The 14,784-nt window shown below is 40.1% G+C and overlaps 1 protein-coding gene across 1 annotated transcript in view; it reads right to left on the reverse strand.

Annotated features, from left to right (window-relative positions):
- LOC149161112 (potassium channel KAT3-like) overlaps positions 1-14,784 on the reverse strand; it is a 245,778-nt gene that overhangs the window by 208,375 nt on the left and 22,619 nt on the right. The gene's annotated exons all lie outside the window — the stretch shown is intronic.

Genomic DNA, 14,784 nt, shown 5'->3' on the forward strand with positions numbered 1-14,784 from the left:
TCCTTGGTCTTCTCTCTTGTTTCGGAGCTTTGAGCTTTGTTCTTCTTCCCCATTCCGCTTAGCGTTTCTATCTGATTTTGCCTTCACACTTTGCTCCTGCAGGTTATGAGTGAAATAGAAAGATTGATCAGAAAGGTGATGGGAGAGTTTTAAATGCAAGAGATAAATTAGATACGCCACCTTACGTGAAGCAAATCCGCATTAAGGCACGCGTCTTTATTCCACTTAATAACTGACAACTGATTTATTACTATCATTAAAAGCGCATAATTCCAAGTCAGGTTATAGTAAGTGGCTTTTCTTTGGGTGGCGCGCCCAAGGGATTCGTACTAAGGTGCTTTTATGATTTGCCAACGTACCCTTGCATGTCACGCAATCGCAAACAGTAGTGATCGCAATATCGCAGATCGCCATATCGCAGATCGCAATAACTCAATGCTTGCCAATCTTCGCCTGCCTTATTTCTATGATATGCGATCGCGTGATCGCAATATCGCAAATCGGTGGGTTTGTAAGCTTTTCTTTATGGGTACTAGCATGTTGCGATGCGATGTTGTTATTAACACTGAGGCAGTGCGCATGTTGGTCTTTAGAAGGGAAACGAAGGTGTTTCTCATTCCTTTGTGATGCAACCTTAAAGATTTGCTTTCATGAACATAGGTTTAGGCTTACGTCATTCAAGAAACCTTTTCTAAGTGTATGTTTGTACTCTAGAATGAAATCCTTGATTTTTCAAAAATTAACTAAGGGTCCCCATTCATTCTAGTATCATGACTGATACTAGATTTGAACGAAGGGGGGGGTTGTTGCTGGCCACAACAGGGCCCTGTTTGGGTAAATTGGTACATCAACTTCTCGGGGTCGTAACTTTGGCATATGATCTCCGTTTGACGTGCACAATATCTCATTAGCAAGATCTATCTGAGAAATACAACTTTGGGAAGGGCAACATTGGTCCATGTACCCATGTTGCTCCCAGTTTTCCCAAGAAACATTGTTTATTGCCTCAAAACGGCTCCGGAAGTTCAGGACCCGAAAAATTGCAAAAAATAATAAGTTGTGCTACAATTAAGGAAATTGAAAATGCTGAGAGAAACAATGGTGGTGGTCCAAGTGGACTTTGTAGGTGGCCACCAATGTCCACCTGGATCATTCCAACCAACAACATATCATCCACATAAAAGACTAGATAAATAACACGGTCACCAATTAATTTAAAATACACACAGTGATCTGCTTTGCTTCTGGTGAAGCCAAGTCCCCGTATAAATGTATCAAATTTCTGATAACACATCCTTGGTGACTGTTTTAACCCGTACAGAGACTTCTTTAACTTGCATACTAGTTCTTTCTTACCCTTCACTGCAAAGCCTTTAGGTTGCTTCATGTAGATCTCCTCTTCCAGATCCTTGTGAAGAAATGTTGTCTTCACATTCATCTGTTCTACCTCAAAATCAAAAGCAACAACAACAGATAAAAGTAACCTAATAGAAGATACCTTGGCAATAGGAGAAAAAATATCACCAAAATCAATTCTCGACACCTGGGAATAACCTTTTGCTACCAACTGAGCTTTGTATTTCTCCACCTTTCCTTCTGCATTTGTCTTCTTCTTGAACACCCATTTGTTGCCAATGGGTTTCCTTCCAGTTGGCATTTCCACCAGATCCCAAGCCTAATTTTTGTGCAAATATGCCATTTCATCAACCATGGCCTCTTTCCAGAGTTTTCCATCCTCTGAATCTACTGCTTCCTTCACAGTTCTGGGATCATCATCAGTAATAGATAAAGCAAAATTTGAACAAAAAGCAAATGGACTATACCTTTCTGGTTGCCTTCTTTCTCAAACTAATCTTCTTACACCCGGAGTTTGTGGCTCTTCATCTTCTGATTCCTCCTCTGCTGTAGAGTCTAATTCTCCTCCTTTAGCTTAAACTCTATCTTCTCAAGTTCCTTTCGTTGGACTTCATGTTTAATAACATCTTTCACCTCTCTGAACACCACATCTCGGTTGTACACAACCTTCCTTGTTGTTGGGTTCCAAAGCTTATAACCCTTTAAACCATCCTTATACCCAATAAAGATGCACTTTTCAGATTTACTATACAACTTGGTTTGTTTCTCCTTTGGAACATGTACATATGCATCACATCCAAATACCCTCAGATGTGAAAGAGAGGGTTTCTTACCAGTCCATACCTCTTGTGGAGTCTTATCCTCCAACGTTGATGAAGGTGATCTGTTGACCAGGTAACATGCTGTCTCCACCGCCTCTGCCTAGAATTCATGTCCTAACCCAGCACCACTAAGCATGCTTCTTGCCCTTTCCATTAACGTCTTGTTCATTCTTTCTGCAACTCCATTTTGCTGAGGTGTCTATGGAGTAGTCTTCTACCGTGCTATACCACACTTCTTACAGAATTCTTCAAATTCCTTACTGCAAAACTCTCCACCATTATCTGTCCTCAGCACCTTTATCTTCTTCTCTATCTAGTTTTCCACTAGAGCCTTAAATTCTTTAAACCTGTCAAAGACTTCAGATTTCTTCTTAAGGAAATATATCCGCATATTCCTTGAGAAGTCATCTATAAATGATACATAGTACATAGACTTACCCAGTGATGGAACCTTCACAGGTCCAAACACATCACTGTGCATAAGCTCTAATATCTATTTCGCCCTCTTACCACCAGAGGGGAAACTCACCTGATTCTGCTTCCTGTATACACAATTTTCACAAAAATCAAAATCCAAAGAGCTATTACTCATACCTTCTACCATACCTTGACCTTGAAGTATTCGAAGGCCCTTGTCTCCAATATGTCCAAGCCTTTGATTCCACAGCATGGTCTTCTCTCTAAAGACCACTAGATTTTCAGCTCCACTTTTAGGAACCATAGAACTGTTGCACCCATCAACAACAGTGCTACCTTGCAGCTTGTACAGAGTTTCAATCCGAACTCCCTGCATCAATACCAGTGCTCCCTGAACCATCTTACAGGTATCTTTCTCGAACACTGTCTTTAGACCTGCATCATCCAGGTTGCTTATAGAAATCAGACTTATAACCAATGCAGGAATATGCAGAACACTCAGAAGTGTTCTAACCCTTCCACCTTGCAACTTCAACTTTACTTTTCCGTGACCAACGATTCTAGCCTTCCTATCATCCCCTAAGAAGACATCACCATCATCATATTTCTCATACTTGTAGAACCACTCTCTATGGGGAGTGAAGTGAAAGGATGCACCTGTGTCAATCAACCATGCCTCATGATCTACATGTGTACTTGAAGAAGCCAAGTACACATCCCCACCTTCATCTAAGGTGGTTTTTGCCTCTACAGAAGGAGCATCATCAGATCCCTTTCCTTTATCAGGAGCTTTAGATTTACAACCCCTTTTGAAGTGCCTTTCCTTTCCACATTTCCAGCACACCACCTTTATAGGTTTTCCTGGAGGTTTAGATCTCCCTCTAGATTTGGATCTCCCACTCGATGACTTTTTTTTTTCTGTTCTAGGACCATCCTCGTACAAACAAAGAATCACCATTCTATCTCTCCATATTGTTCTGTCTCATCTCCTCTGTCAGCAAGGATGAGACTATTTCATCAAAATACAAGGCAGTTGCATTGCTACCTATTGCAATAACCAGACTGTTAAGACTCAGAATTGACCAATTTTGACCTTATATTTTTGCCATAATATTATCCTTTTTCAGTCATAGGTTGGAAGCTTTGATTGTATAATGACTTAATCACCCCAAGGTACGAAGTAACTTTCCGCATATCTATATGTTTAATTTTTCATTGCATATTCATGAATATCTTTATATTTATCTTTGGAAAAGTTAATTAAGTTGCCAAGTAATCGTTGGACTGTTTAAAGTCTGCAGGAATTATAATTTACAGTTGTTGTAACACCAGAAACAGCAACTACGCAGTTGCTGCAACACCGGAAGCAGCAACTACGCAGTTGCTACAGCCAGCAACGGCAACCATCTAAAAGCAGGAGAATGCTATTTTTGCAACAACTGGAAATAACAAACGGCAACTATCTGGAGATTGCCAGAATTCCACGTTGACGTGGCATAATCAGCAACTGTCCAAAAAGGGCAAAACACAGTTACGATTGCTAAAGTATCAGGAACAGCACAGGTTTACTAAATCAGCAACCATGGGGAAACGGCGAAGGATAATACGAGGATCCCAAGAGCACGGGCAAAGTTCGGGTACCAGCTGTGTAGCATAAACAAACTCAAGAAGGAATACACGGTCGCACTGTTATAATAGCATTCTGTAACTCTTATTTTTGGGTTAACTAAATGCACTGTGATATTCTATTGTAATAGATGTCTCCTCTATAAAGAGGAGACATCTACATTAGAGAGGGGGGGGGAGCAAAATAGTATTCTAAGGGGAATTTTGAAAGACAACAGCAAAGTCTGAACTTTTATTGTACTGAATCTTTTGGAAGATAAATAGAAGATTGTTCTGAGTACTTAATCCAACAGTTGTGTTCTGGGGAATCTTGTGAGAGGGACTGGGCCCACCTTCTTCACAAGATTCACCCATTTACTTTTATGTCAAGTGTGTAAGTGTGTTTGGCGATTTCTTTATGCTGATACTCTGTTTTGGATTCTGTAGCATCACGTCTGATAATTTCCTTTTTGCTGGCACTCTTTTTTGTTAATCGTTTGAAGCTGTACTTCGCCGGTGAATTAGAGTTTCAGTGTGTATTAGCAATCTGGTTACAGGGGCAGGTGCTGAACGTCCTTGCTTGGAGCATAGGGTCCTAATCCTCTGATAACAGAGCATCCATCACTCTTCTTTTCGGATTTGTTATCTTAAATTAACTGCTTTCATTTTATCTTTACAGTACACTGTTATGACATAACGTGACAATTACATATACTACAGCTTTTTAATGCTTTTAGAGTTAAGTACATACAGTATGCAGTAGCCTTTGAAATAAAAAGACTTTCCCAGGTTGACAATTTAATGTGGTACTTGATTGTTAATTAATAAACAATTCAACTAGCCAACATTTTGGCGTCGTTGCCGGGGAAGGCAACTAGAGATTTCTAAAGGCATTAATGATTTCTTTTTGAGAATAACAGGTGCATGAGAGGACGCAAAAAACCTAATTTCACAGGCGACAAAGGCGGAGGAGGAAGAAAAACTTATATTGACGAAATCATCTCAAAAGCTGAAACATCACAGTGGACAAGTTCCCGGAGACCTCAGATCCAGTATTCCTCACAAACAGATCGACTGACGGAGGAAGTACTGGGACCTGAAAGGAAGCTGGAAGTACCAGAATACACTGAGGAACCGGTAGAAGAACCTGAAGAAACAGAAGATACAGAAGATAAAGAAAGTGATTCAGGAAAAAGACCAATGGAGGATAACAGAAGAGGGGAAAATTCGCTCTCTACCCTGGAATTCCCTATTGGGGAGCTCCCGAGAGGGGAAACTCGCATGAAAAACATTCCACTCTCAGCATTACCCAACTTTCATGGGTTATCCTTTGAAGACCCGGATGAATTCCTCTTTGAATTTGACATACTATGTAGAAGTTATGATTATGTGAGCCCTAATCAGAAACTAAAACTGTTTCCAGCAACACTGAAAGGGAATGCGTTAAGATGGTTTATGAGCTTAGGAGCTCAGGCAATCGATACCTGGGATCAGATGAAAGAAAGCTTTCTGGCTAAGTATCAAGATTACTTCCGGACAAGAGAAAGGAAGGAAGAATTGTTTAAAATGGTTCAGAAGGAGTGTCAGGCCAGGGTAACTCCACATTGAACAAGAGAGAAAACTGAGTGATCTTATTCATTAGGTAACTCATGTTTATATACAAAAATAAAAACGGATCAATTCATCTTCTAGATGACTATCCAGTTCACCCATCTGTTTCGGATTAGGTGTCAACATTCCCCCCCTTAATCTGAAGGGATGTTGGTGAGTCCAAGCATCGTTCTGAATCTTTCAAGCTTTTCTCTTCCAAGCGCTTTGGTGAAGATGTCTGCAATTTGCTCGTTTGTGGAACAATGACGGAGATGGATTGTTTTGGCCTCAACATGATGTCGGATCAAATGATATTTAGTATTGATGTGCTTAGTACGATCATGGAACTTTGGGTTCTTGGCCAACTTTATTGCAGATGTGTTATCAATCATGAGTGGAGTTGATTGTATTTGTTTTACCTGCAAATCTTCAAGAATTTTCCTGAGCCACACAATTTCTTTCGTTGCTTCAGCTGCTGCCACATATTCTGCTTCTGTTGTGGAATCTGCTGGTACTGATTGTTTGCGTGATCTCCAGGAGACAGCTCCCGATCCAAGACTCATAGCATATCCTGAAGTAGATACCCCAGTTTCTTTGTCTCCATCGAAGTCTGAATCAGAGTATCCAATCAAGTTGAAGTCGTCCACCTGTGTATACTTGATTCCAAGGTCTTGAGTTCCCTTCAAGTACCTTAGAACTCTTTTTGCAGCAGACCAATGTCCCTCACAAGGCTTTTGCATAAACCTGGAGAGGATTCCAACAGCAAATGAAATGTCTGGTCTGGTAGTAGTGAGGTAGATGAGACTTCCTACAAGCTGTCTATACTTTGTTGCATCCTCAAATTCCTTTCCTTCAATAGATGTGAGCTTCAAGTTTTGTTCCATTGGAGTAGAAAGGGGATTGCACTCTGTCATGCCAAATCTGTTTAACAAATCTCCAATGTATTTCTTTTGAGAAAGAAATATGGACTTTGGATGTTGGGTTACTTCAATGCCAAGATAGTAATGAACATAGCCCAAATCAGTCATTTCAAAATTTTTTCCTAATTCTTTCTTTATGGATGCAATATAGCTTTCATTGTTCCCTGTCATTAAAATATCATCTACATATACCACAAGATATACAACTGCTTTGCCAACTTTCTTGACAAATAAAGTTGCATCATCAAGATCAAAATGATTGAAGTTGAGTTTCAGAAGATGCTCAGTTAGTTTTTCATACCAGGCTCGTGGTGCTTGTTTGAGGCCATACAAGGACTTCACAAGTTTGCATACTTTGTGTTCATGTCCTTTCACAGCAAATCCTTCAGGCTGGGACATAAAAACATTCTCTTTTAGATCTCCATTCAAGAATGCAGTTTTTACATCCATTTGATGGACTTTCCAACCGTTCTGAGCAGCTAGTGCAAAGAGTGTCCGGATGGTGGCCCATTTTGCTGTGGGAGCAAAAGTTTCCTCATAATCGACCCCTTCCTTCTGTGCAAAACCTTTTGCCACAAGCCTAGCTTTGTGCTTGTCAAGTGAGCCATTAGCTTTGTACTTGTTCTTGTAGACCCACTTGCAGCCAATTGGTTTGGTTCCAAATGGAGGATCAACCAGCTTCCAAGTGCCATTCTTTATGAGGGCATCATACTCCTTCTGCATCGCTTCTTTCCATTCATCATGAGAAGCAACTTCTTTGAAGGAAGTTGGTTCAAAATCTGTAGACAAGTTCAATTCACAATCATAAGTAACATCCATATCAACAGGTGAATTAGAGTTATCTACATCACCTCCATCTTGTCGGTTTGTATTTCTGGTTCCTGTTTTTCCAATTTCATCAGGATGAACACTTTCAAGTGTCTTTGTCAGCCACTTTGGGGGACCTTTCTGAGATGGTCCAGGCTGTTCTGTTGATTGAGTTGGGACTGAATCAAGATTAAGTCTCCCAATTCTATCAATTACATCACTTAAAGCATCATCCGTTGTTGGAGTGTCATGCAGGGGAGATTGTTCTTCAGAAGGAGATTCCACATGTTGATCTAGTATAGGAATCCCCCCTTCAAGATGTGGAATCTGATTATCAAACTCTTGGAATGATTTCGGTTTTGTGAATCTATCCAAGCGATCAAGTTGCCGCTCAACAACACTGTCAGATTTGGATGATTCAAGAAAAATGACATCTCTAGATAAAACAAACTTTTTATTTACTTCATCATAAAGGCGGTATGCTTTAGATCTGTTTGAATACCCCAGGAAGATACACTTACGACTTCTAGCACCAAGTTTGTTTCTATGTACCTTTGGTATTAAAGCATAACAGGTGGAACCAAATATCCTGAGATGTTTTACCGAAGGAACATGTCCATACCACAATTCATAAGGAGTCTTGTTTCTTATAGCACTAGATGGAGATCTATTCTTTATATATGCAGCACATAGAACAGCATCAGCCCAAAACATTGTCTTTACATTTTTGAAGAAAAGCATGGATCGTACCATATTCAAAATTGTTCTGTTCATTCTTTCAGCTACACCATTCTGTTGAGGATTATAAGGCACAGTTGTTTGATGTTTAATCCCATGTTGGCGAAGATAGTGTTCAAATTCATTTGATGTATATTCTTTTCCATTATCAGTGCGAATAGACCCAATATGAGATTGTGCATCATTTTCAATCCATTTATGAAAATTCTTGAATGTTTGAAAAGCATCAGATTTGTTCTTCAAAAAATAAACCCAACACATTCTGGTGTAATCATCAATAAATGTCATGATATATTTATTTCCATTTGCAGAAGGAACAGGCATTGGACCACATAAATCTGAATGAATAAGTTCAAGCTTCCTATGTGCTCTTGAATGTGAATCATGAAAATACTGTTTGCTATGCTTTCCTAGAATGCAAGCATCACATTGTTTATGTTTTCTAGGAATTGTAGGCAAACCAGCAACACCATTTTTCTTCAACAAGCGGAGACTATCATAGTTTAAATGTCCAAATCTAGCATGCCATAATAAACTTGATGGAAGTGCATCTTCTTCATGATGAGAAATATATGAGAAATGTTGTGCATGAGCAGAGGTTCCTTGCAGTTTAAGAAGTCTTTCTTCTTCTATACCCCTCATGACAAGTGAGTGGTCAGATGCCTTTCTTACCTCAAGCTTGCCATCAAACATGTGAATGGAGTGACCTTGCTGGCGGATGTGGACCAGGGACAACAAGTTTCTCTTGAGCTGTGGGAGATATAGAACATGATCCAGAAGAAAGTCTGGAAGACCAGGAAGTTTAAGCCTGATTGTGCCAAGCCCTGATGGCTTGATTTTTGACTGATCTGCAAAGTATACTGCTCCATCAACATTGTCAGTGAAATCTTCAAAGAAATCTTTCCTATGAGTCATATGACAGGTTGCTCCTGAATCAAGCAACCAGTCATTTTTCGAAGAAGCAAGTGAAGCATTAAACAAATCTTCATTTACTCCAATGTTACATTGTGCCTCAATATAGTGAGCGGATTCAAGTGCTTTACCTTTGTCTGTGTCATCAGTTTTACCTTTCTGCTGATTTCTTCTCTGCTCAACTTTGTCCCATGGTAGCTTGCATGTAGAAGCATCATGTGATCCATTTCGTTTGCAGTGAATGCAATGCAGATCTACCTTTTCTGCTTGAGGATGTCTGCCCCCCCTGCCTCTGAAGTATCTTCCTCTTCCTCTTCGTCCACCTCTTCCTCTTGTAGAATCTTGAGCAGGATGCTTTTCTTTATGAGCAAGGCAAACAGTCTCTTCAGAAGATTCAGGGACTGTTTTCTTTCCAAAGGCTTTCTCTCTTTCAGCAAACTTTTTCACAAGAGTGTCAAAGGTTATATCTTTAAGATTTCCATTTTCTTATAAAGACTCAAGATAATTAGAGTAGGTAGGATAGAGTGCTTTGAGAAAGGCAATAAGAGAGATATCCAGCTCAACCTTAGTGGATTTAATATCATGCATTATAGACTTTATTTTAGATGCAAGAGCAAGAGGATCATTATTTTTCAGTTCAAGAGTGAAGAGTTTAATCATGAGCTGAACAACTTCAAGTGCAGAATGTGTATCATAGAGTTCTTTCAGCTTTTGTAAAGCTTCAAAGGCAGTGGAATAGGATGAAATATGACGACTTACTTCCTCATTTACAGATGCTGCGATCAATGCATAGGCTTTGCTGTTCTTGTTTTCCAAAATAACAAGTTCTTTATCTGATGTAGGCTGCACAGGGTCTTTGTATTCTTCTCCGACACACACTCCTTTCCACAGCTCATTGTAGATGAGGGTGTGTTTTACCATCCGAGACCATTCTGAATAGTTCTCCTTGCCAGTGAGAACTATTCCTACCATAGAAATGATTGAATGCATTCTGTAAAAAAAATATCTCTGCCAAAAAACTTCTGTTGAGAAAAAAAATCCTTATATCATAGCCTTATGCATTTTATTTTCCTTCTAACATTTCATCAGCATATCATCAGCATTTCTTATATCACCATTTCTTTATATCACTTCCACAATATTATGTTTTGAGAAAAAAAAGAGGGCGCTCAAGGTATCTCTTCAACATATATCACTGCTACAATATTATGTTTTGAAAAAAAAGAGGGCGCTCAAGATATCTCTTCAACATATATCACTGCTACAATATTATGTTTTGAAAAAAAAAAAGAGGGCGCTCAAGATATCTCTTCACCATATATCACTGCTACAATATATATCAATGCAAAAAACTCAAGAATCCTTATGCATCACTTCGTTCAAGAGCTGCAGAGATTGTAAATACGATTGTACAGAACAATCCACAAAGTCAACAACTTGTGAACAGAAACACGGATTAACGTTAAGTATCTCTCAGGCTTTTGACTCTAGGCTGTCGGTTCTGTTACCTCAGTGAAAATATATTAATGTCAAACCTTTGTCGCTCCCAATGGCTGCATCTTTGTTGCGCATGAAGGCATCACTTTATTCTCAGAAACAGGTTTCTCCACCCGCTCCAGCGGCGAAATCAAGCCGGATTGGCCCCCCTGCCGGCATGTGTAGGGACGTTCTCTTCGACCTTCGAAAAAACTTCGAAAACCCTTCGACCTTTTTTTGTTTTCTGTTTGTCCGGAATGGCTCTCTTTTGGTCCAGAATCGCAGTTATTTTCGGCAAGGATATGGAGCTATAGGTCGAAAGTCGGAATGGATTTAGCAGAAAAAGAAAGCCACTGCCAACTCCTTATCCGATCAAATTAATAAGAAATGTTTTGAATGATCTTGTCGAGGGTTTTGAGCAACCAAGAGGGCGAAGGAACGAAGCGTTCAGAAAAAAGAGAGAAGACTGAAGATGACAGCCAGCGGATCTTGGATTTCATGTTACCAGGGTTCGACGCTTCCGAGCTCCATATTGTAGATCATATGTGCCGCTGGTAGCTTCGAGGCAACTGCTGCAGATATTTGCGCAGGCGTTAGAGCAGTTTAGAGCTTGAGCATATGGGTATCGAAGACCTGGAAGGAAGGAATGATCAGTCATTCAAAGGAAATCTGCTCAAGCACATGGCAGACAGAAACCAGTGAGCCAAACGGGCAAATGAGTGAGCATGCGGATGTTATGGTATCTACGCAGCTGGATAGAGGCGTTGGACGATTACATGCATCTCTGGGCAGCGACAGAGACAGAGTAGGAAAATAGTTTCAGACAGATGCGTTGGAATATGGACAGATATATCAGGTCAGAGGCAGCGCAGAGAGGGGCAGCGAATTCAGGCAAACAATTATACAAAAAAATGCGCAGTCTCTGGCAGTCAGGCCAGGCAGAGGCAGAGCCAGGGAATCAAGCCAGAGCAGCTCTCAAGACAGGAGTTACTACTATTTTAGGGACTGGGACCTGAGCTCTGATACCATGACAGGCCAGGGTAACTCCACATTGAACAAGAGAGAAAACTGAGTGATCTTATTCATTAGGTAACTCATGTTTATATACAAAAATAAAAATGGATCAGTTCATCTTCTAGATGACTGTCCAGTTCACCCATCCGTTTCAGATTAGGTGTCAACAAGGAGGACGAGAATCTGGAAGATTTTGTGGAAAGATTGCAGTATAATCTACAGCGGTCTGACCATCCTAATATGAGTAAAGATATTCTGAAGACTATATTGTTGAAAGGGGTACGAGATGACTGCTTGGACATGTTAAACATGCTGGGAAAAGGGGACATTTCCAAAGAACCATTTGATGAAATTATCAATCTCTGCATGAGATGTTCAAGAGGAGCAGTAAGCAGATCAAAAAGCAGGGACAATGTATATTCAAGAGTTCAGAAGTCAGCAAGCGGAGGAGCAACAAGGGCTGAAATAGGTAATTTATTAGAAGAATTTAAAACTGAGATGTTAAGCTCTTTTGCTTCACAAATTGATGCTCTACAGGTAAAGAAGAAACAGGCAGAAGCAGAAGCTGCCCTAGCTATTTTTTGTTCCAAATGCAGAGAAAAACACCCACTCAGGGAATGCCCACTAGATAAGGTACCAATCTGCACGATCTGCGAAAAGGACCATGAGACCCAGCAATGCCCCTCTCTGCGTGGAATTAAAGCAGCATTGCATTCAACTGAAGAAGAGGCTGAAGCAGTGTACCTGATGACACAGAGGAGGCAATGGCCACAAAGACAAGGTATGAATTCTAACACAACATTTAATCGTTGGAATAACCATTCTCCTTTTCAAACAAATTACCCACCCATTAACCAAATGCAGTACCCACCCTTTAACACAATGAGTTTTCCACCTATGCAACAACCAAATCTCCCTTTTCCTGATCCTACCATATGGAATCCTTGGGCTCCCCAGCAACCATATTTCAATCAATGGAACCCAGGCTAGGCAGCCCAACAGATGCCATTTCCTCAACAACAACAGTCTCTTTCCTTACCATCTAATACTCCTCCAAATAACCAGGCAATTAGACCGCAGCTGCTTGTGCAACCCAACCCCAACCCAAATAATAATAAAGCTTTGCAAGTAATTGATATTCAAAATCAGCCTGCCTTCCCCATGCAATGTAACGATATCCATCTTTGTTCAGGGAGAATTTTTGAACCTATCATTGATGACATCATTGACTCTGATAAAGAGGAAGTTAGAAAAGAAAAACCTGCTAACAATAATGCTGAAACAGTCGAATCAACATCTAACAACATTGATCAGACAACAGATCCACCATTCCCTGAACGATTGGCTCTCACTAAAACACTGGAGCAACCTGCTTTTAACCTTTTGGGTGAACTACAGAATTTATACGTTAAAATTCCATTGTTGCAAGCGCTAAGAGATGTTCCCATTTATGCTAGGACTGTTAGAGATATCTGCATAAAAAAACCTGGAAGAAAAGCTAAGGACCCCCTCACAGTTCATGTGATGGGAGAACTGACTGCTTTAATGACAGAAAAAGATCCTCCTGTGAAATATGGTGACCCTGGTCACCCTACAGTAACAGTGCAGGTTGGAAAAACTCTTGTCTCTAAAGTTCTAGTAGACTTAGGAGCTGCAATAAATATTATGACACTGGAAACAACACAATTGCTTCAGTTAAAAAACTTTATTAGGGAAACACCAACCATCCTAGAACTGGTTGATCGCTCTACAATTAAACCTGAGGGGGTCATTGAAGATTTAATAATTTCTGTAGAATCCTGGAATTACCCAGCCGACTTTGTGGTGTTACAGACTAAAACAAAGTTGGGGGGTCATCCGCTGATTCTAGGAAGACCTTGGCTGGCTACAGCAGATGCTTTCATTAGCTGTAGATCAGGATCAATGACCATCTCTAACGGACAGGAAACAAAACAGCTTACCCTTTATCCTCATGCTACACCCATGATTAATAATGACAGCTCTGTATGGGTGGATTATGAGGATGAAGAAACCCAACCTATATTGACTATCAGACAAGCTTTAACTTTCAAAGATTCTACCAAAGATGAATTAATCAACAGCTTCATTTTTGAACCTTCTTCGGTCAACCCAGAAATGTACAGGCACTTTACTGCAATCTTGGAATCTGAAACTCAGCAGAACTTGGAAGATAAGAATTTATTTCAGACAGCAGTAGGCAGCCCCTCCAAAAGTACAACAATAGAAATTGAGCCTGGAAAAACATTAAATATAAATCCTAATTTAAGTGACAATGAAAAACATCAATTAATAAAGTTACTCCAGGAAAATAAAGAAGCATTTGCATGGGACTATATAGACATGAAAGGGATATCCCTTGAGCTATGCACTCACCGAAATTATATTAAAGAAGGATCATGGCCAGTCTGTCAACCCCAGCGGCGAATGAATCCCAATCTAAGGGAAATTGTGAAGGAGGAACTTCAGAAACTCTTGAATGCAGGATTTATATACCCTATATCTGATAGTGAGTGGGTTTCCCCACTTGTAATTGTACCCAAGAAAAATGGTAAATGGAGAGTATGTGTGGATTACAGAGCACTGAATAAAGCCACTCAGAAAGACCATTTCCCTTTACCATTCATCGATCAGGTATTGGATAATTTGGCAGGTAAGAAGTTCTTTTCATTCTTGGACAGGTTCAGTGGATATAATCAGATTAAGATTGCACCCCAAGACCAGGACAAGACCACGTTTACTAGCCCTTGGGGGACCTTTGTTTACAGGGTACTTCCATTTGGGCTATGTAATGCTCCAGCAACATTTCAAAGAGCAGTGATAGGGATTTTTTCTGATATGTTAAATGATTCATTAGAAATATTTATGGATGACTTTACTCCTTATGGAGTGACTTTCGAGGATGCACTGCAGAATCTTGAAAAAGTACTTAAGCGGTGTATAGAAGCACACCTTGCCTTAAGCACTGAAAAGTGCCATATGATGATGAATCAAGGTATTGTATTGGGTCACTTTGTCTCATTCCTAGGAAGTCAAGTCGATCCAGCTAAAATACAGGTAATTCAGACTCTCCCTATCCCCAAAACACAAACTGATGTAAGAAGCTTTTT

This window comes from Pinus tabuliformis, chromosome 5_2 (assembly GCF_031772625.1).
Source record: "Pinus tabuliformis cultivar Carrire ecotype Pingquan chromosome 5_2, CPIR1, whole genome shotgun sequence".
Classification (NCBI taxonomy): domain Eukaryota; kingdom Viridiplantae; phylum Streptophyta; class Pinopsida; order Pinales; family Pinaceae; genus Pinus; species Pinus tabuliformis.